General features: G+C 44.0%; 1 protein-coding gene across 5 annotated transcripts in view; it reads left to right on the plus strand.

Annotated features, from left to right (window-relative positions):
- Positions 1–23,074, plus strand: part of rtkna (rhotekin a) — a 56,298-nt gene that overhangs the window by 17,021 nt on the left and 16,203 nt on the right. The gene's annotated exons all lie outside the window — the stretch shown is intronic.

Consider the following 23,074-nt stretch of genomic DNA (forward strand, 5'->3'; position numbering starts at 1 on the left):
TTTCTTTGTCTCTGTGGCTCCACAAGCAGCCTCGCTGTTAAATGAAATGTATTTTCAGACGTGTTGTCCTCAAAGTACAGTGCATCCCTGTGTCCACCGACCAAGTCCACAGCTGTGCTTTGGCATGCTGTAAAGTTTACAGAGGGGCTGGTTGAAGAATCTTTCAGTGTGACAAACAAGTCGCGCTGACACTGGTGTGGTCTCTTCCCTCACAGATGGCAAAGCTCTCACTGACAGCAAATAGAAAACAACACTGCATGTCATCCATCTCTGCCTCAGTGTCTCCCCTTCCAACTGGGGTTCACTCACAGTCCACAGCTGCACATATGGGCCTCATAAGTCCCTGTGGGAGTGTGTGTGCGTGCATGTGAGTCGAGAGTATGCTTGTATTGTGTTCTAAGACAGACAGAGAAAGGAGTCAGTCGGCACAGTGTGACAGAGGTTTATCTTAAATGCAGTATCTCGCCAACTTTTTTCAAAATCTCCCCCATCTCTGTTCAGAGGAAATAGCCGAAGAATGTGTCTATTACATTCTTAAGAGAGCTGAAAGGAAGAGGAGACATATGGTCATTGGAAATGTTACAGGACTTTCAAAGGGAAATTCTTTTATACTTCATTTTCTGGCCTCATAATCTTTAAAGATATTGTCTGTGCTGCAGCTGTTTAAAGGTATAAAAAGCAGACTGCTTTTTCTCACTGTGTCAACTGAAATCTGTGTGTGACACGGAGGCTGGATGAGAGCTGATATCACTCACCGGTGTGTTGTACCTGCTAGCGGTTTGGCCTCATTTTTGCGTGTGAGGTGTTTATCTACCGGTGCCAAGTGCCACAGAGCATGCCAGGTGTTTGGCTTTTTATCACATAGGAGGAGATACGTGACAACAAAGCCACACAGACTCCTGCCAACTTCAGCTCGCGTTAAGCTGAGTTTATTCACTTTCTGGAATGCGACGGTTCACTTATTCTTGGACTGGGTTTGAAACTCTGACGACACTTGACAGCCACCTGTGTACAGTTATAAAGTGTACAAGTGATTTTTTTCCTGAAGCTTTTTAGTGCCTGTAGTCTGAAACACACTGTCACAAACTAGCGACCACAAGTTGTTTTTACCAACAAGTTGATCAGCCACTAATCAGGTTACTATTTCTGTCACAGAGTCTCCTTTGAAGGAATTTGTTCACTGCTTTGACATAAGTAGAAAATGGAGTTTTGCCTGGATATTAAATTGAAGGACATTATGGAGGAATGCAGGTAGCAGGCATTTCTATCCAAATATGTTTGTGCATTTTGCTGTCTCAGTTTCAGAGGTGTACAACCAAGACCATGAGCCTTTATTTAGCCATTTGGGAAAACTCTGTCATCGCTTCTCCTCCTTCACAGAGAGTTCAGAGGTGATGGTCAGCTGCGGGGAGGCATTTCTCTGCATTAAGCAGTGGGACTTTTCAGTTTGTTGGATAAGCTTGATTATTTTTTTGCTGGTAAACACTGGCTTGTTTGCTCACATGCTTATTCGTTCCTCTCGTTCTCCTCCCTCCCCCCATGTCTCCTCTGCCTGGGTGGGTTTATGAGACAGGGATTCTTTGTATGTGGCTGAGCTGCACGGCCCACAGTCGAACTGTAATTTCAGCAAGGTATGGATGTTTTTTTTTTTGCTCCAGGGTCTTTCATAAATGTCCTTTTGGGTCATCGGTACTTTTAGTTATTACACTGTAAACCCTTTTCTCCTCCATTGGTTTTCCCCCCTGAAGCAACGTACTGTATATCTGCCAACCACTCCCACCGCATGCTCACACACACATATACATTTACCACATACACAGAAGCACACCTTGTTTGCTACCTTTTTTTTTTTTTTTTCGTGCACTGGTCATCTCGAAAGATAAGAGTGTCCATCATTGTGAAAGAAAATTCAAAAGTGAGAAGATTGTGCATATACTGAAGCTCCAGCATTCCTCAGGCATGCATAATTGCTGTGTCAGGAGGGGAGAGAGAACAGCCATTGTGTTATTTTTCAAGCTCAGTAGGAAGCAGCATTTCTGCTCTTCAGGTTTTAACAAGTCTGTTAGACTAGGGATGGCTACATTCTTGGCTCCAGTGCGCTGTTTTCCTTCGTCTTCCTCTCTTGTGAGGCCCATGAGATGTTCACCGTCTGCTTTAGTTGCATGTAAACTGTAAAACGCGTTTTCCCCACAGGATGCAGGATTTTTCTCAGAGGAGAGGTGGCTGATGGGAAACAGGAAATGGCCATGTGCAATTACAGTTTCCCACCGGGAGAGATAACATGATGTCATTGAACCCGTCGCCATTCATAAACACATATGCACCATTTCCTGTCATCACAAACAACCACACACACAGCGTTTTTTTTGTTGTTGTTGTTTACTCCATATCTTATGCACCCCGCAGTTTCCAGCGTTCTCTGCCTCCCCAAGCTTAGTCTCCCCTATCCTGTCCTGTTATTCCCATTGATAGCCCCAGGGCCGTAGATGGACACTTTGGCCCTGATCTAATTTTAGCCTCCATTGCGGAGTTACATGCCAGCATTTGGAAATGGGTTTCTGAGGTCATGTGTTTTTGCCCAAGTTACAAAGGCAGGATTTGTGCTGGCTGCTGCTGATCATGCCAGTGATATCATCTGATGAAAGATTAAAGAGATTCCCTTTAGGGGTTCTGCTGCAGTTATCACAGCCGCTGAGACACTGTGACCCATCACCATTCGTCGAACATGCAATCGTTTACAAGTTATAAAGTCTATAATTGAAAAAGCAACACTGATATTGTCTGAAGATATTTCTCCACGCTTGTATATTGGTTAGCACTAAAGGCCCAAAGCATTCTCCTAAACCACATGTGTAGTCTCTCTGGATTTTACTGGACCATCAAACAGCATTTCTTTTATTACTTTGAGGTCTCTCACAATATTGTGCTTGTAAACTGGCAGATTACATCTTTAAATTACGACTTTAATGTTGTTCTTTGTAAACTACTTGTGTAGAAGACCCTGAGCAACAAGAGACCCCAGCATGTTCTCAGTAGCTCATCTCTATCCCTGGTCCACTCACATGGGGGTCACGGAAGGGAGTTTCTTGCTGCCTCACCCAGGACTCATGTTTGACCTCTCACACGCTCCCAAACCCTAAACTTAGCTCAGGCAATGGCTCAGATATTTTTACAGATTCTAGACACTGCAGTCTGGCCATAAATATCCATGGGCTGGTATTCAAGCAACGTCTCTTCACTCGATCTCGGACCGCTGGTCAAGCTGTCCCGACCGTATGATTGAGTACGACTGATCAGAAGCAACGCCCCCAAGTGAGATCGTTGCCTCCCTCCGTTTGAAAATGCAATGATGTAACCGCATGGAAATATTCTTTTCTATATGATTCCATCTGTACCCTTGTCATGCGCCTGAACACACACTGCGCTGATTTCACCATTCCCCTGTGGAATACAACACCTTGAAAGAATCATCCCAGCTAACAGATATTTCTCAGCTCCAGTCCCTTTAAACCCCTCAGATCTCCTGCTTTGTAAATGGAACAGGTCTTGGAGGGGCAGAGGCCAAATTGACAGCAGTTAATCCCTGCCTGCTTTGGGACAGTAAACCAGTACTTTTAACTGCTCTGTAACTGGTTTCATGAATGGATGATGAATTTATAGCAGAGTTAATCTTGCTCTTCAGAAAAACGGTGCATGTACGGTTTATCTTCAATCCCCTGGCCTTGAGTTTTTGTTGCATTTCATTTTATTCATATCTTTTATCCTTTTACTATCAGTCCTTATCCGTTGCCCAGATCTTCCCTCCTCGTGATAACCTTATCATCTGAAGTCGGTATCATTATATTCCTCCATGTGGCAATCAGTCGGCCGTAGATATCTGCATCTGTGCATCTGTAGGTGACTTTCTATGTGTGTTAGTTCAGCTGGAACATTGTTTAGGTAGCCTAAGTTACACCAGATCCAAATAGAAGGTGTGCTAAAGCTAACAGCACGTGCTCTCTTGTGATACAAGATACACAAGCCACGTCTGAGCCAAAACACATTCCTGCACAACGGACCACTTCATCGTACGAACCGCCCTGCTGAGCTCATCTGCGTGTGCCTCAGAGAGTGTGTGTAAGTAAATATTTGCAAAGAGCAATAATCCAATACTGTAAGCTGTATAATCTTTAATTTAATTAGGCGCATTAGGTTTATCACCCTGGGTTTCACTGTGAATGTGAGTTTTTTGGGGTTTTTTTAATGGACTATTTTCATTTGTTTCGAATTAGATGAAAGGCTTTGAAAGTCTGCAGTAGTACAGCAGCCGAAAATGTGAAGAAACAGCCATGTTTATTTACTTAAATGGGTTATGCACATGTGTTTTAGTCTGTTTGCTGTGTGTGTGTGTGTCTGTGTGTGTGTCTGTGTTGTGTTTTGAAAGTGTTTCTTTGGCATCTGCACCCTGCATTGCTACAGTAGGTTCCAGTTCTTCCAGTGCAATGTGCCAAATGCAAGCATGGTGTGTTTGAGGTGGAGGAGAAAGGGGGCTTTGTATCACATCCCACACACCCAGTGCTCCCCACCAAGCCCTCCTCTCCTTCTTGGAACAGCACATCCAGCTCCTAACCCACAGCCGTGCAGCGAGCTTCAGTTCTACTCACTGCAGTCCAGATCAGCTGGCTCTCCACCTCACTTTTGCACCTCCAGCATTCCCCATATCCCCCTAGGTGTTACCACAGCGTTGCATCCCCCTCTGTACCTCAGTCCTCACCCTCAGACGTCGCCCCAGCAGTTAGGAGGAGCAGCGCAGGTCTGAATAGGCGCTCTGTGAGAGCAGGAACCAGTTAGATGCTGCGGCCCGAGCCAGCTTCCTTTGAAAAACAGCAGGCATGAGCCAGGAGAGCGAGAAGGAGAAAACACCAAGCTGAAGGTGTTGTTGTTGGAACACCGAGCTGCCTCCCTTCACTTTCTCAGCCCGCTTCACTTTGTCATTGGCTTCTCTCTCCTCACTGTCTCTGTCTGAAACTATTTGATAATTTCACTCCGCTGATCTCCTGCCTCTCTGCCTCTGTCTCAGCTCACGGCCATTATTTCCACAGAGTTTTATCTTCTCACCCTTCAGCATCACCTTCCTTTAATCCTCCTCCTCCTCCACTCTCTCTCTCTCTCTCTCTCTCTCTCTCTGCTTTCACCTGAACATGCACACTTTGGTTTTACTAGTTTGAGGCCTTTTTTTTTTTGCAGTAGCAAAGAAAATCAGTGCCACTTAAGCTGTTCGAATTGAGACTGCAGGCATTTATCAAGTTTGCAGATTGGATTTCAAGCTACGTTTGATTTATTGTGTTTACAAGCTCACAAGTTTTCAAGTGGAGATATTTAGGCTGACGTGTCCCTTTTTATTAAACATGTATTTCAAATGTCTGAACATGTTGTGCAAATGCAGCTGGGGGTGCAGGCTGGTTTTCGGACGGTTGTGTGCGAGCGCGCATTGTCTCGAATTGAACATTTGGTAATGTGTTTAATTAAGCCTGTCGATGTTGTTTCTGTGCTTTTCCATATGGTTACAATTTGTGCTCGTGTCTGTGTGATCTGTTTGTACGCTTTCCCACTTGTGAGATAGAGGCTGCGCATTGTACATTCTTTTGTGCATTTTTATGGATCAGGCAGCGACTTTATTGATTTATGCGTCCTTGATGAGGTTTATGTACTGTCTGTGTGTGTGTGTGTGTGTGCGTGTGTGTGTGCGTGTGTGTGTTTTAAGTTGCGCATGAATAAATTCAGCATGTTTGGCTCTGCTTTTCTGTTCTCCCGGTTCTGTCTCAACATTGTTTCTATGCAATGAGAGTGCCAAATACAAAGCAAAGGCTCTTGACAAACACTTACTTTAATTAAAAAAAAAAAAAAGAATCCATTTTCCAGTGCACTTTCCCTCTGCAGTGGGAAGCACGAGTTGCATTAATAGCATGACTGTAACCCTTAAGATTGTGTCTTTTGAGGCAGCATGAGTGTGCGGTTAAGCGTCAAGCCAAAGTGTCTAATTGAATCACAGCTCTCCACAGGATCCTTGGCCACTGAGTTGTAGTGTGCATCTGAACTGGCATCTGAAGTGGTGTCACTGGTGGGTGTGTGTTTGGCAGGTGGAGCAACTCCGTGAGCATTTGCGGGGCGGCTGTCTGACCATCTGAGAGTTCATTCTGCTTTCATCTCGGACTAGAACGACATCTTCACTCTTTGTTTTATATGATGCAATGATGTTCTTGTCTTTATGTCTAATCTTCGTAGCATCTGTGAGATTTAGTAACGTCATGGAGTAATTTGGCTGGCTGCATCAAAGGTTGTGTATCCAATGAAAAACATTTAATGCAAAATTCAGTAAGTATCTCTTCAGTCTGCTAGCTGTCCGTTCTGTGTGTGCGATGAAAAAAAAAATCAGGTGTTGGTACACAGCCTTGTCTGTAAACGGGAGACAAAGAAAGTGGCTTGGACCGATCTGCACAACTGCATTTCAGGTGTCGTGTGCACATTCATTCAAGCTCATGCACAGGAGAGGGGGAAAGTGGGCAGAAGGATGTAGAGGGACAGTAAATCTGGCACATGCCGACTATAAACATACGCTAACTATCTAAACATCAACAATCTTTCTCCAGAATCACGTACTCTGCTTGATAACGTCTGAGTCACACGAAACGTAAAGCTGACGAGTGTGTCTTTAACGTGACTTGTGTTGGTGCCGTCTGTGGACGCCTACCCATGACAAGATGGATGGCTGTGGTGTTAAAGGAAACCTAAACGCGAACTGTCACGGGGGGAATTCCAGGGTTTGTAGGCGGGTCAAGAGAAGCCGGGGCTTAAGGCTGAGGTAGATCTGAGGGCCTTGGACTGTTGAAAGGGCCCTCTTGTTGTGGTACGAGGTGTTGATAGCCATGGCGGAGCTGTGTGTCTCCCCCGACCCCAGCAAAAAAGAAAAAACAAAAAAGAGCCTCTCTGTCTCACCATGATGAGATCAGTGGAACAAACTCTCCAGCTCGATGATGTCATGTTTGGTGCTTGAGGTCAAAAGCTCGAGGTCACATTAGGAGAGGGTGTGTATGTGTGGGAGGGGTGTGTATAATGCTGTTTGAAAGCTGGATGAAGTTCATTTAGCCTGTTGTGTCACTATAAATCTAAAGCTTTCTGCTATTTGCTCCCTCTTTACATTTGCATACACACTGCTTTGACTCCGATACCCTCCATGTCCTCCTTTGCCCCTTCATTAGTGAAGCTATTTAAAAAGAACGTGCAGAACCTCCTGAGGCTGTCAGAGTTGACGGGTGTCCATATGTCAGTATATGTGTTTCTAATCTTTTCATCTCTAGGGGATGAAAAGGTTAATCCATCTTACCTTCACCAGGACTGACTAAGAAAGCATATAGGGATTCCTATTGGTCTGGGGTGGGAAGCATGGCTCAATATGATTGGCTGAAACAGATAGTGAACTGAACTGAAGACCCCTGTTAACCCATGCTGCAGCACGCTTCTCTGAAACACTGCGTCATTTGGTTAGTATGTCACTGGACACATGCTGGCTCTTGGTGTAACTACATATACATACTTATTGAAGATCTATTTTAGGCCTACATAATGACACAGGCTCGCGCTCTGGTCCTCAGAGTTAGTGGCCACAGAAATCCATACAGATTGACAGTCAGTGTATATATATCTCTGAATATGATCACTGGTGATTGGATTTGTATAGTACTCCATTACAACTTGCAAAGTCAAGCTGTAGGTACATGTGTTTGTACAGCATTGTAAAGCACAATGCCACAACAAGTGATATATGTTGTACATGTTGTAAAAAGGCTTTACTGTGGTGATGTTGTTTCTGTTTCTTGTCAGGCTGTAGTCCACTCCCAGCATAGTTGAGGTTAGACACCTCGTGCTGCCTGACACTGGGTGGAAAGCAGGTCTCTACATGCTGCCTGGTCCTTGCGCAAGACGAAACCACAACCGATACAAAACAATATGGACACAGTTTCTAAGACACGAGGCGCAGTTTGGTAGTAATAGAGGAGAGGAGTGAATGATCGTGTTTGTGGAGGTTGCCATGCTCTGTTATGGCCAACAGGGGGCTGGTAGGCCAACCGTCTTTAACACAGGAGTCTAAAAACAAGGTATTGTGCTGGATTACGAATGAGGAAAATTAGAAATGAATAGAGGCAGAAAATAAGTAGGTCTGCACAGATAATTAAAAAAGCATTTTGGGTTCATTTGTCAGACGAGCAAGGGCTGCACATTCCATTAGTGTTCACCTGCTACGCCCAATTTCTGACCTTTAAAACAGTCATTTTAATTCAATTAGAGGCTATCATAAGTAGTCGCCTACTATTTATTCTAAATAGTGTAATCCACATACCTATTGTGATTAAGATAAAAGATTGCGGAGATTGTAAAGAATTTGCCATCATAAAAGAAAGTGTTTTCTAAAGCTATAGTGGCCACACGCTTTTTATTTCCATTCCTACTTCTGGCACCTTGCAGCAAAGAAACTGAAGCTTGTCCATATATGCTTTGGTGCTTCCTTTGGGTCAGTCTACGTGAACTAGCCCTGAGACCTTCACTCAAACAAAAGGCAGTGAAAAAAAGCGGGTAAAATATGTGAAAGAGAAACACAGACGTGTCCCTGAACAACTACTGTCAACAAATGGACCAGATTCAAATCTGCACAAACCAAACAAAAAGGGGGGATTTTGCTACACGTATTTACTGCTCAGTTACTCCTCTAGGCTGTGATCGAAATTAAGATTTCATTCTTCTTCAAGCTTAATGAAAGATTACAAATTCGATAGAAATGCAACAGGAAGACGTTCTGTAATTAGATTCTATGAAAAGGCTCCTCTGTCTACAGTAGGAAGGAAGGGATCTTGAGGACGTTCAGTAGCAGCAGAGAGGAAGAGAAATGCCTGTTTGGGGGGGAAAAGACTGTTGTCAAGTGAGTCAATAGGAAGTGCTTGAATCACAGAGGGAGAGGGCTGAGGAGGTTAGTCTGGCTGGAGGAATGTCCTCTCATCCTGTGAAATGCAGTGTAATGACACTGGGAATGATGCTATCACTCATTCAGCTGGTCCCACTGAGCTATGCGGCATCTGAAAACTGAAGCTGACTGCGCAAGTATGCGTCTTCTCTTACATCCAGATTCCTAGAATGTGCTCAGTATATGTATTGTTATTTGTGATACATAATTTTAATCCTCCACTGTTCTGTGTGTTAATTCTGAGCATCTTTGTGTTACCCGCACATGTTGTTGCCTGTGAACTGTGAGGGGAAATTTGTCTCTCGCAGCACTTCTGTGAAAGGCTCCCTGGCACAGCTAGTCGCTGATGAAACCTTAATCTGATTAACTGTAGGATATTTACAGCTCTAAGTCCTAAGTTATCAAGGCTCATCTTGTTTTTGTTGCACACGTCTACTCACACAGAGAGATGAGCAAGCAGAGCTTTGTTTAAGAGGGTTGAAAGCAAATTTTAAATACTGTATGATTTTTATGAACATTCTTGTTGGTATCTGATGATTTTGGCTACGGTTGGAGTGTCCTCTGTCCCCACAGAGAACGTCCTCAGCTAAAGGTAAAGGGCTGCATACACCCGGCCAGGTGCACCGATGCATCATTGCCCTCTTGAGATGGACTTTGTTACTCCATTGCTATCAGCCAAGGCTGCCCACAGACAGACTCTCTCCTCCTCCGTCCTCATCCTCCTACACATCATCTGCTGCATCTCTGGACTGTGTATCTCATTCTGCTTCCCAACTCACCCACAACACAACACACAACAAAACAAGCGTTGGGCATGTTTGTCCTCCTTTGCAGCGATCGCATCCAACTTGCTCTGCTGACATTTAGGAAAATATTCAAGCAAAAATGGGAGGAATGTTTCAAGCTTTATGTTTATTTCCTGCAGAGGTCTATTTTCATGGCGGCCTCCTTGTGTTTGCTAAATACGTCCTCTGTTATTAGTGTTCCTGTGCGGATTTCCTGGAGCCCAGCTCTCAGTTCGCCGATTCACCCTAACCCCCCATTTTTATTCCCACACCTAATCCTAGCTGGACTCATCTGTGTTTTCCGTTTCCGTCTGCCCACAAATCACTCTCATACATCACCAGCTGACAAGGCGATGCGCTCCGCTGCACAGCAACTTCCCAGTGTGCACATATGGGCTGGGCAATAAGCGGAGGCATGCGCACAAATGGAGCACTAGACTGATGAGGATTTTTACTCTGCCTGTAATAATAAGGTGTTCTGTCAGAAGAATTACATGCAGGTGTCATCCAAGTGTTGGCTGCTGCTAGTGTTTTTGCACGCAGTCATGTTGTCATATTGAGCCATTTAGACCACAATTATGATTAAGCACCCTACAAATTATCACAATAAACGTAAATATTGTGGGAGGAATTGGAAGTCTGTAGGTAGAATAGTGACTCTTTACATTATTTGTAAACTAATTCTAAATTAGATTTCCGTAGAGGCAGGTGCCGAGTGATGTTCAGCATTTGTACAAATGGAATTGCCTAAAATAGCTGTGTTTTTGCAGCTACAGGTCGACTGCATGGATGTTTGGCTGTGATTATTTTTACCATCTCCAGATTTATGCATAAATTCCTACGGTTAATAAATAAAGGACGTCCTTCGTGATAAGTGCAAAAAGAGGCCTCGTGAATGATCTGATTCCTGAATCATAGACGTGTGTAAAGAGGGATATTTTTGCTTGTACTGTGAAGCAATGCAAACACCATAGTGACCAGGGCCTTGTGAAAAAAGTTGAGTCATAATTTAAAAAAAGAAAAGCATTTTTTCCCCCCTTCCTTTACTTGTGGGCGGTGTAGGCACACAGCGACCACAGTAGATTTAACTGACACACTCTCAGCCCACTTCAAACTGTGGCCAAACTCCTAGCTGCCAAATCCTTCTTATGTCAGTTTCCCCCCCTCAGATAGCTTTAAATAACTTGCTGTCATTTTGTAAGATTTTGGAGGGACGTGGGAAGCACTGAAGCCTGCCTTACATGTCTGTGACAGCAACAAACTCCTGAACAAAAGGACGCCTCATTTACAGTATTTACTGCAGAAACGTGTGGTGAAGCAGCAGGATTATGATGATGATGCTCCTGGAGGACCAGTGGAGTCCCTGGACGCCGCATTGAGAGCCACAGTGTTTAATGACAAGTCACTCTGCTCCGTTTGCGCGCAGCTCCACACAGATTAGGGACACACACGCACACACACACACACACACACACACACCCGCCTCCTCAGAAACGGCTCTCGGTTGGTCCATCAGTCGGTCAGTCTTTATCCTTCCCTGGCTCGCTCTTGTGATGGTGTGTGTGAGTCCGGAGTGGAGCGTTTTGGAGCTACAATGACGACGACAGAGAAGACAACGCAAGAGAGGCGCAAACGCATGACCGCTATAACAGAGAGTGCGGTTTGGTGATTTCTGCGCGGAACCCTTCATAAACTTCTTGAGGCCGTTAAGCTATTCTCGGATTTTTTTTTTTTTTCATTGGATGTTTCTCGCTGCCTATAAATGGAGGTGCCTCCGAGGGAAAAACTGAGTTGAGGTCCTTCACGTTGTGTGTGGGACGCTGAGCGGACCGCGTTGTTGCGTAAAGGCGCCGCGCTGCCAGTTTTTGGAGAGTTGGGAAGCGGAGTGCTGCCTTCTCTGGATAGGATGAACAACTCGAAGAATCAAAGGGTAAGAAGGGATGTTGTTTTGGTGCGATTCGGGCCGCTTTGTGATGAAATGGAAAATGTCATTTGTCTTAACACGCCACTCTCATGGGCTGATTTGTCACCGTGTGATAACACGCTGAGGCTGCATGTGATCTCACAATGAGCCGGAGACGAGAAGCAGCAGCAGCAGCAGCTTTGGAACTGAGCTGAATTGATTGAACCACGTCTACTCTGATAATGTGCTGTTTACTCTGCGGGAGAGACGCTTATGCCACCACTAATAACACTGGCACTTTAAAGTAGTCTTGCTTATCTCCAAGTCTCCTCCTGATTGAACCTATCAGGACGTTTCCTCAGTCAATGAGGCATTCTGATGAAAGTGCATCACAAGGAGGATTTAATTCCTAGAATTCAAAAAATGTGTAAGAAAACTGACGAACCAACTCCGAAAGGGGAATTTAATGGATTGTTAGTGTATAAGATTAATGCCTGAGTGATGAGTTATTCAATCTACGCTGCGAGTTATTAACTTTCGCTAAAGATCACTCATTTTTTAGGCCTTTTAATGGGGTTTGTGTCGATTCTCTGCACCCGATAGGCAGTTGGCGAAGTGAACAGGTGCTGTCACCATAATTACATCTCCTGTAGGCATAATGAACTGTTCAGTAATAACTGCAACTAATGATTTTTTTATTTTTTGCCATCTTCAATAACAATATTCTTTGAGAACTAAATGGCAGCATTAGCAGGGGCTTATAACTCTCAATTTATTCTTGTCTAGCAGCACTGTGGAATAGCACCCAGCCTCTCGGAGTGAGAACACTGTGACAACAGTGGGATATTACTGCAGTAATGACTTACATCTCCCAGTCATCAACCTTTCCCTTTGCTTGTGAACAAATCTTTCCGAAATGCCTCGAGTTGGCAGCACAGAAATAGCCACACTTAAAGTGGACACTAGCAAATGCCTTTAAGCGTGAGAGTATTTTGCAGTTTTGTTTTAGCAAAATAATAAAATGTCATGCTTCTGGCACAAAGATGTTTTGGCTCTGCATCCCCCAGAGACATATCGATCATGTGTTCGTATTTGTGTTTCAGGAAACAGTTGGCCAAGCTTCCCACTTAAACCCACGCAAAATGAAGCTGGGAAAAATTAGTCAAAAGAAAGGACGGCTACCAGAAAATGTTTTTCTTGATGTGCTGTGCCTTTAAGAACAGCGTCCAGAGAACCTGAATGTGTATGACAGGCTACTCATTCTGGTTTCTTAGCCTGACCAGCAGCCTGGTAGCTCTGACCACTTCCTATAATCAACTTTTCTATCACCACTGAAACTCTATCCATGTTCAGATCAACCAAACAACAGCGTTCTCTCTTGATTGGCTTCGCTTTACTTAATGAAAAGCTGCTTCCATGTGTGTGTGTGTGAGTGAGAGAGAGAGAGAGAAAGAGCTCGAGCTGAGATTTTAGCCTCATGCTGATTTCAAAGGTCACCTGCATCAGTCAGAGATTGAAAGAGCAAGACAGATGTGATCTTTCCATTTCTGGAGTGCAGTCCATGTTTCTGTGTCTGTCTTTATCTGTGTGTGTAGAGCACGAGAAGCTGAAAGTGTGTGTTCATTTTGTCCTGACGAGTGTTACAACCACAGGCATCTCTGATCATTAGCCTTGAAAAGGTCACTGATGTGCCACAGCTTGTCCTTAGTGTGACCACATTCTCATTGTTGCTGTATGTTTTTTCACAATGACACGGATGTTCCTATTTGCTGCACAATCTACATTTTGTATGCTGCAGCTTAGCTGATTCTCCTTGCTGTTAAATGTATTTCTGCTTGTGCTTTTCGTTGCATTTGCAATTATGCAAGGAGGGAAAAAGTCAGCATCCTGTGTCAGTTCACTAGCCGTGGAATCCTTCAGTCCTTGTCTTACAATCAATAACCACTTACTGCAGAGGAGCTCTCTGCAGTCAAGTCTCTGTCTGTCCACCCAGCTTTCTGTCTCTCTCTTTCCCTATCTGTCTATCAAGATGTGCCTCTCCAGTGTGTCTCTGCTGCTTGTATCTGTCTGTCTTTCCCCTTTCTCTGCCCTCCTCAGCCTTCATTTACCTCTGCAGTCACGTGTTGTATGTGTGTGTGGTTTTTTTTTCCCCCCCTAGCTGCCTCCTTTGGCCCTTCTCAATGCTGCTGTGTGCCTGCAGTAGAGGTCATTCTGTTTTCTCTGCTGATATGTCCGTTGCTTTTTCCCAGGAGGTGGCTGCAGGGACTGAGATAGGTAGAACTTCCTCAGCCTGAGCAACACAAGGGAAACTGCAGCCCCCATTACTCTATGTGCTGCACAGCATGACAGCAGCTGTGGAGCAGGAATGTGTGTGTGTGTGTGTGTGCATGCGTTTGCGTCTCTCTCCTTGAGCTAGTTGTCTTAGAAATAGCATGAAAAATGAGCCACTTAAACCCTACTCTGCCACAATATTGCCTTGCTGCCTAGCCAATTATAGGTCTTTTAACTCAAACTTATTCATATACACTCTTTCTCACTCCTGGGGTTTCTTACTTTCTCACTTTCTTCTTGCCAGCTTTGGCCCTCCTCTTGTGCTTTGAAGTTCAGGCTTCATGAGTCAAATACACACGAAACAAAGCAAGTTCAAAAACTGCCCCGACATGCCGTAGCAGGGCTCTCTTAGCAATGTTCTGTCCTATTTTTAATTCGGATGCGAGCGTCGTGGCAAACTCAGCAGCAGAGTTCTCGGTCGGGTTTGTCCTGACATGACTACTTCACAGTGGACGGATTGGCTTGGCGCGGGTTGACATACATTGGACGTGTGATTTCAAAATCACGTGGGACAGCATGAATATTTGTGTAGCAGCGGGGAGATTGTTTGGCCCAATGATGCAGATGAGGACAGGAGTGATGGACAAACAGAAGACAGGCACATAAACACAGAGACAGACAATTAGAGAGGGGTAATGACCTGACGATGTAGAGCGAGATTGTCAAAGGATTGATGGTCACGAAGGAAAGCGCTCAGCCCCACCGACAGTTCATCAGACAAGCGGCTAATGCAGAGCTGCTGGCAGCGGATCACAGTCAGGCCCGATCCACGTCCATCTATCATGTGTGTCTGAGGAAGCAGATGCTGAGCTGTCAGCCATTTATACAGCCCTGTCTGACAGGCTGTCTAATACCGGCTACCTGTTGTGTGTGTGTGTGTTGTGCGTATGTTTTTCCTCATTTTGCTTTGCATCTACGCTGCCAATCAATGATTAGGTTATGTTTGTTTAGCGGAATTGCTCTTTTGTTGCTGATTTGAGTGGAATCACAAGATGCCTACACACACACACACACACACACACACAAACACACACATACTAGATCCATGGAGATCTCACGTAGTGGATAATCCATCTAGACTAGCTTTCATCCCGCTCCCATGACTCTCCAGTGAAATGCTAGCATGGCCATATAGAATCAATTATAATAATGGTATCAAAGACACAACTGTACACTCCATTACACACCAAAAAAAATCACACACATCCTCTGCATGCATCATGCTACTCACATGAAACCTCCATTGTGCGTTTAGATAGGGTGTTGCAGGCAGAGTAGATCATTTGTGTGCAGTGTATGTGTGACAGAGGACACAACATGGCTCATGGATTTGCTTTGCAAGAGATTGTAAAAAGGGTGCGGAGCACACATATTGACTAGCTTTGGAAACGTCTAATAGTGAAACATATTTATATGCTTTTCAAAAAATGTATTTGCTTAATTTATGTGTGAGTGCTTTGGTAGAGCCTCTATAAATACCCTCCCACTGAGCAGCGAGTGACTGTTGGACCTATGCTCTACATCTGTACTACAGTGGAAAAACTTGACCGATATGGGTCAGTTCTGATATTTTTAGTTTGACTGGGCCAATAGCCAAGCTTGCATATGTGCTTTAATATTTACTCTGTTGCCTTGCTTTTTTATTTCTGGGCTGAAAATAGCATGTAACATAATACAAGACAAAGAATCCCTCTCCATTCAAAGCCATGGATTCATGTCATAAATCATAAAAGACAAAAACATAACATTGCATTTCTTGGATTATTTTTCTACAAAAACTGAAAAAAGAACCAACCTAGAATCAATATGCACAAAGTGCCCAAAGGTATGACTGGAACATGTTTGCATCTCTACTATAGATATTTTACGAATTGTTTTTTTTTTTTTCCCAATGCTTCCTCTTTGTGTGAACACAGCCCATTACAGAAAAAAAAGTCCCAGAATATTTGTCACGTGACTGTTAGTTTCAATTGAGTCAGGGATGGCTTCACGGTTCCACAGTAAAGCAAAGAATTTTTGGCTTTTTACAGAATCTTTTTAGTGGTAACGGTTGACTTTTTGATCTTTTTTTAATGAGGCACATAGAATAAAGTGATTTTGATCAAAAATCACGATTTTAAGGTTAGACGTGGTCAAGGTTTCCAGTAGTTGGAGGACAGTTGAGAATCTAAAGATTCTTTTATCTGGATCTGATAAATTGTGATTTTTTTTTAAAAGAAGATAATATGTCATTTACAAACAGGACTTTGGAGTTCAAAGGGTTAAACAATGACTACAATAATAACAATAATTATAACTGCAGCCCCTTCACACTGCTGTTTATGGAGGAACTGCTGTTACATTTGATTCCACACTAGATAACTACAGACTAAAATGAGCATCCAGTGTTTTATTGGTTAACTTTATACATTTGACACTGAATGAGAAATCTGTCAGCATATTGTGTGTGCTGCTTTAATATACATCCTGTGCAGATTCAGTCTTACTAAGTCCCTCACTAGATGGACGGACGAATGGGGGTTCTCCGTGACCCGCAGTGCGTTACCGTGTGACCCACAGTCAGCTCTGCTCATGTCCGTCTACTTATAGAACATCGATGTCAGCAGATGGAGGCAGTGCATTGTTCGGTTGTAGCTGAATATATATTGTGCTGAATAGTCTGTGTCATTGTCTCTGTGGAGCTAAATGGTTGAGTAAATGAGTGTGTAGAAGTTTTACTCTATTTTATGTGTGTGTATGCAAATATGGACACCCCGCCGCCGCCACCACCACCAATCTGTTAAAGACGTTCTGGAGGGCAGAGATAAGGCCCAAACACACACACATACACACACACACATACACACACACACACACACACACTTGCTGCGATTAATTATATTCTGCGTCTTGTTCTTTTCCCTTTTTCAATTTCAGTTGCCCTTATCCGCCTTCTTGCCTTCCCGACTCATTTTCTCACTGTCTGTCACTGAAATGGCAGATTTTGTGTACGCACACATTAATGTATGCACAACACACACACACACACACACACACACACACACACACACAGACTCCAAGGGTTAATGTGGACCATTAGTAACCAGAGCTGACTGTAAGGCCTGTAAAGCAGACAAGGGGTGAAAGCCAAGCGACAGAGTACAGGACTGTGAGTGGATCTCACCTTACATGTGTTCCCCATGACATGAATATGACTGTCATTAATCAAGGCAGCGAAGCAAATACTGCTTTTACAATCCTGTGATAGCCGTATTCCTCAACTCTTGCGGTCTGCATTTAATTAATGATCCTGCTAAGTTGTCCTTCAGGATAAAGCAGTGTGCCATTTCACGTTTCAAATCAATTCGTTTCCTGCGTTTAGATAGTGCCAGCCACTGACCAAGTGAGAGTCTAAATACTGTGATTTCAGAAACAGTTACGCTGTTATAATTGCAAAATGAGTGACTCTCAGCAGCATGAAAGCTAGAATCACCCCTGCGCACTCACACGGCCTCCAGCTATGCCTCATCTGCCCCTTTCATGGTCATTTTACCCCGAGGGCAAAGGGCTGAGGGTCAGTTTAGTGATATCTGGTTTTGCTGTAACTCGGCTCAGAAATCCTGCAGCTTCATGAATATTATAATGAGCTGCATTCACTTCAGAGCCCTCGCTGGTCGATAACGGTTCAAGGACGCACACATATGCGCAAACACAGTATATTCACACCATGGAGTATATTCTGACTTGTCAGTGTGTGTCTTTAGCTTTCTGCCTTGTAAATGTTTGTGACGAGCAAAACCTCACCTCCGCTCCACCAGATCTCACGTGGGGGCAGCACATGCGGTTATGTATACACATGTGGCCATATAGTCTAAATAAGGAAACAGTGGCAACAGTGATGAATAATAGAGAGTGATGAAAGTAGCTTTAACTGGGTAGAAATGGGGCTCAGAGAAAGCACACCTGTATAACAGATAGGAAAGAACTACATTTACAAGGATTGCAATATCTGAATTTGAACACGTTGTTATATTAGCAGGCAAAAAACAACCCATGTGTTCGATTAGCAGAGGGGTTTGACATATATGACTGATGTTGACGTTTTATTTTAAAGCTCTCCATCCGGGCCACGCTTTAAGACAAGCATTTTGAAATCTGCTGAGTTTAAGAGCACTTTCAGTATGGATGGAAGGCTGGAAGAAGAATTCATTTTCAGATTTATCGGTGCTAATTTGCCTTAACACTATGCGCTTGGGACTTAACTGCATGTGTGTCTGTAGCACAGCACAGAAAGCAGGGGTAAAAGACAACAGGGAGGGGAGTTTGGCAGGCTTAAATGCTAGTTAGGCCGGCTGAGCTAATTAGCCCCGATTTCCTCATCCTGATTCAGAGGACGAAAGCCTGGGATTACTGAGACAAGCACTGTGTGTGTGTCTCCGAAAACTGTGTCAGGCTGTTGAAACTGTTCAGTATGGAGACAAGGAGGGGGGTTCGGTGCATTTATTTGCGAAAGTCATGTAATGAGAGCTTTACAAGTATGTTACAATGTGTTGCACAGCAAGTGTTAGGATTGACTTGTGCTGGCGAGATAACTGGTCACCCCCTCACCCCCTCTGAGGATGAAAAAGGAGCTTAATGATACGGGGCCCAGCAGGGATTCCTCTCTCTTTCGTGAAGATGCGGCACTGTGACCTTTCGCCCTCCACGCTCTCCCGTTGTGCCTTTAAGCTGCTCCTCATCTGCCATTTGTGCCCATCCTCCCAGTGCAGCAACGCTCCCAATTCTATGATGCTCTCATACATTTTATGACTCGAACGTGTTTGCATCTCACTGCCTGATTGAAGGTTTTTATTGTAAAAGGACAACTAATTCTCATTGATGACAGAAAGGGATGAGGAAAGGAATTTGTTTATTATTCATCTGTCAATGCTGAGTTGCCAGTTGCTCCGGGGAAAAAAGTGAAAGCATGCAGACCAAATAACTCCTGTGAAGTACTCATGTCACGTGATGCTGTTGACCAGCCATAAGCAAAGATGCGAACAAGACTGCAAAAAAATGTTAGCTAGCCAACCAGGGCACATGGCAGGCATCACATCTGAGGCTTGTCTGAGCCTTAGTCCTCTTCCTGCCTCCTCCTCCGCAGTTATCTGAGGTGTGAGGTAGCGCGTTGTACTGAGAGCTGTCAGTCAACATGACATTCGCACAAACACTGAGGTTCCTGCGAGAGTCAAATTAGGGTTTTTTTTTTTAAGGGAAAGTGTTGTGCCACGTACTCCGCCCAGCCATATCAACGCAAGTGATAAGTGACACAGCCAACTTCCGTTCACAGACTAACACCTCTCTTCAAACGGCAATTTGATGTGTTCGAGAAAGAACAGGCAGCGACGACACGTGAAAAATTCCTGCACAGTGTGGATTAAAATGTCACATCAGTGCCTTTTTGCTACATGTGTATCTTTTAATGTGATTAAATCCCTTTTACGCTATCTGCCCACTTAGGGATGCACTCGCAGAGTGCTCTCATTGAGAGAGATCATAGTCGTCTTTGATCAGGGGCTTAAAAAGACCTGCTTCATACCCATTTCTTTCCTAAACCCTTCTCTCCCGTCTCCATATGGGCTTCTGGCTTACGGGAAAAGCTAGCTAATCAGTTAATAATACAGTATCAACTTGTCTAGTAGTCTGTGGCTGTGTTCCAACCTGCAGTGCACAACACTTAATGTGCCAGTAAAGTGCAGTGATGAGGTTACAGGATTGCTGTGTGTGTATGTTTCTTAATTCATTAATTGCCTTATGCAGCCCCCAGACAGTCCAGTCTGCCAATTACTCTCATTAGGGTTTCTCCATTACTGTTTGATTAGAAAACAAAGCTGCTTGGTGACAACTCTTGTCCATTTCTGTCTCCTTTATCACTTGAAGATGTGGATAGTATTTTTTTTTTTTCATTTTATAGCTGTGAAACATACACCATTATGAAAGAACTGCCCAAGAATTGACCTATTACCGATGCATTTCTTGCAAGTTTTGTGAGTAGTCTGCACTTTATAGCCTTTTATGGTCTGTTTGGATCTTTGTGGAGTGTAATATGCTTTGCTGTATTTCTTTTACATTCAACCTTACAAATCAGAGAGGATTTACAGTTTTATGTCTGTACATAGTGTTATTTTGTGTTTTGGATGCAGCCCATTTTGTTCCCTATGGTTCCTTTAAAGGTAAAAGAAATGGAAGAGAAGCAAGAGGGGGTACTGCTGTTATTAGTGTTTTTTTTTGCTGCTGTTATTCATAACAATCTGCCCTGCAGGTTCAACGTATACCCTTTTCCAGCCCCGTTATTTATGAGTGTGGTTTGGGACCCGTGTGCAGTGTTTCATAAATCTATACTCTGCAGGCCTGTTAGTTAGGTCATACTGAGAGACCACACACAGCCATACGGTGGAATAACACAGGTGCACACAAATTTCCTGTTGTTATTATCGCCTATACATTGCCTTCAAATGACTCTGATGCCTGCTTTGCCTGCCTGCTCCTTCTCCCAATTCCCGGCGTGCTACTATATGATAATGCAAACCTGGGTTGAGTGTGCTGTGCACAGCCGTGTAAGAGCAATCAAGCTTTAGTGTGCCTATAAATTGCTGGAGTGATCACTGCTTGGCAGACTCTAAGCTCCCTGCGCTCTCTCGTAGCTCTAAACAAATTTGTTTTATAGCCTGAAACACACTCCACTGTTGCTCTCCCTGGGGCGAGCAGCCAAAAAAACAAATGCACTTGGAAGTCCAAAGTGCAAACGTAGAACAAATACGCACTGATTCACTTGCGTGCGGCTCTTTGCATACCTAGGCATATTCCTGAACGTCTTGAGTGTCTATAAAACATGATTTAAGACACGGACTCATGCATATTATTTCACTCTTTAGCACTTTCTGCTCCAGCTCTGCCCAGCGTGTGCAGTGACCCAGCTGCAGTAGGACACTCTGCCTTTGTGCGAGAACAGCTGGCTGCAAAGTCACTTGGACACGGTGTCACACACACAAGTGCATGCGGACAGGCACTAGCGCAGATATGCACATAGTTTTCCATGCAAGCAGAGCTGAAACAGTCTCTATTGTCTGCAAATAATTGAATGCATAAGCTGTTGAGAGGAGGAAGAGTTCACAGTGTTCAGGCTGTGCCAGCAAGTTGGTCCGCCGTTGAAACTCTATACCAAATCACTTCAGTGATGACATCAGCACGTTGGCACCTAGACCAGGGCTCACCGGCACATTTGGCTTTAAGAAACAGCCCTGGGAGTGTGTGTGTTAAGATGTCCTGGCGTTGGAACAGGCGTGGACCACTGTGTAGCCAGGTTTGCTGTCATAAAAGGCAACGGCAAACACTCCACCCATTTCTGTTTCTCTCCCCCTCCTCTCTATCTTCCATGACCAGTACCAAACCAGCTCCCTTCACTGTTGTTGTGCCCTGGCAGCTGGAGTCTGAAACACTGTGGGGACGTTGTTTGGTGAATGGGATCATTGTTTTTGAGTGCTTTGGGTTTGGTTTGGGGCTGCTGTGTGTTTTCTGTTTGCTCCTAATCTAATTCCTGGCTCTGTGTTCTGGAAATGATTGTACATGTGTGCATGCGTTGCAGTTTTCATGTGTATTGGTATTTGTCCATACACACAGTGACATGCATTGTCTGGTGTACTGTGATATGTTCCATGTGTTACAGTTTACCAGTGTGACTCGTTTCTCCATCATCCCCCAGTAATCCCTTCACCACTCACTTTCATCCATCTTCTTTCTATATCATTCTGTCCTCTCTCCCCGAGCTCTCCTAATATCTTCATTCTCATCTTTAATTTTCTCCTATTCTTACCCTCTCTGAGCTAATTTTCCTGAGTTTTTTTTAATCTCCTCTTCATCTCTTACTCTTGCACTCTCAAATGCTCCCTCCATCCTTAAACTGCAGTTGTGCTCAGGGTGTGGGAGAGGAAGAGGGTAAGCAAGAGGGAAAGTAACGGAAGAGGGTGGAGGGGAAGGCGAGGCACATAGTTGTGGCTGGCTAATTGAAAGCCAGCAGTTTGGTCAGTAAAGTCCCAGCGTATGGGAGTGGTCAGGAATTTGCAAGTCTTGGTTTTGTGTGTGTATGTGCAAGAAAGATGGAGTGGATTTGTGTCAATCTGCGTGTCTGTGACCATGAAGACTGGCAGATTGTGCTTGTTATTGTGAGTGCGCGAGCTTGTGTGTTTGCCTCATTGTCTGTTTTTGTATGTCAATGAGTGAGCAAGACTTTGCCTTTTTCCTCTGAATGTGTTTCCGTTTTGCTCCTGTTACTGTCCACCGTTTTCTTCCTGCTTCTCTGTATTCTATCGGCTTCTTTCACTCAGCCAGTTTTTTGTATTTGACCAGTCAGCTGTGGTGTCTTGACTGTTCACAAAGAGTTTTAACAAAAGGTGGCCGATTCTGTAGTAGTTAGAGAAACCAGTTCAGGTTCCATCCCAGTGTCAGCAATCCTCTTTGTGTCCTCTAAACCTCTTACCGAGGAAGACGAGCAAAAACACTGAACTTCTACTGGTATCATTGTTGCTGTTTGGTGTATATGTGTATTAAAACATGAAGCACATTATTTGGTTGGAACCATGCAGCTCTATGAGGCTGTACTTGGGCACAGTGGTGCATTGAACTAAACGCTAACATGCTTATAATGACAATTAGCAGGTGTAATGTTTAACGTCTCATTATTGTTTTAGCACAATAACATTTGCTAATTAGCACGGCAAATGAGAATGTCACACGTGTCATTAGTCTCATGGTGTCATTAGAGGAAAAGTCACCAAAGCCAGAGGCATTCATCCTCTGTTAACATTAGACATCTTTATAGGTTTTAATGGTGAGCCATCGAATCGGAGTGAGGCTGACCAACACTTTGACATCCCCATCAATAAAGTCTTGCTACCCTGGCTAAAAATTGTAAAAACAAACTTTGTATTTTTCACTTTAAATTATTGATATAGTTTTATTCAGTAATTTCAACGCGACTAAGGAATAGCTCCTCCTCCTCCCCTCTGTGACTTTTATTCCCAGGATCGTTTTTGCTAATCATTT

Source organism: Stegastes partitus, unplaced genomic scaffold (genome assembly GCF_000690725.1).
Source record: "Stegastes partitus isolate 25-593 unplaced genomic scaffold, Stegastes_partitus-1.0.2 Scaffold13, whole genome shotgun sequence".
Lineage (NCBI taxonomy): Eukaryota > Metazoa > Chordata > Actinopteri > Pomacentridae > Stegastes > Stegastes partitus.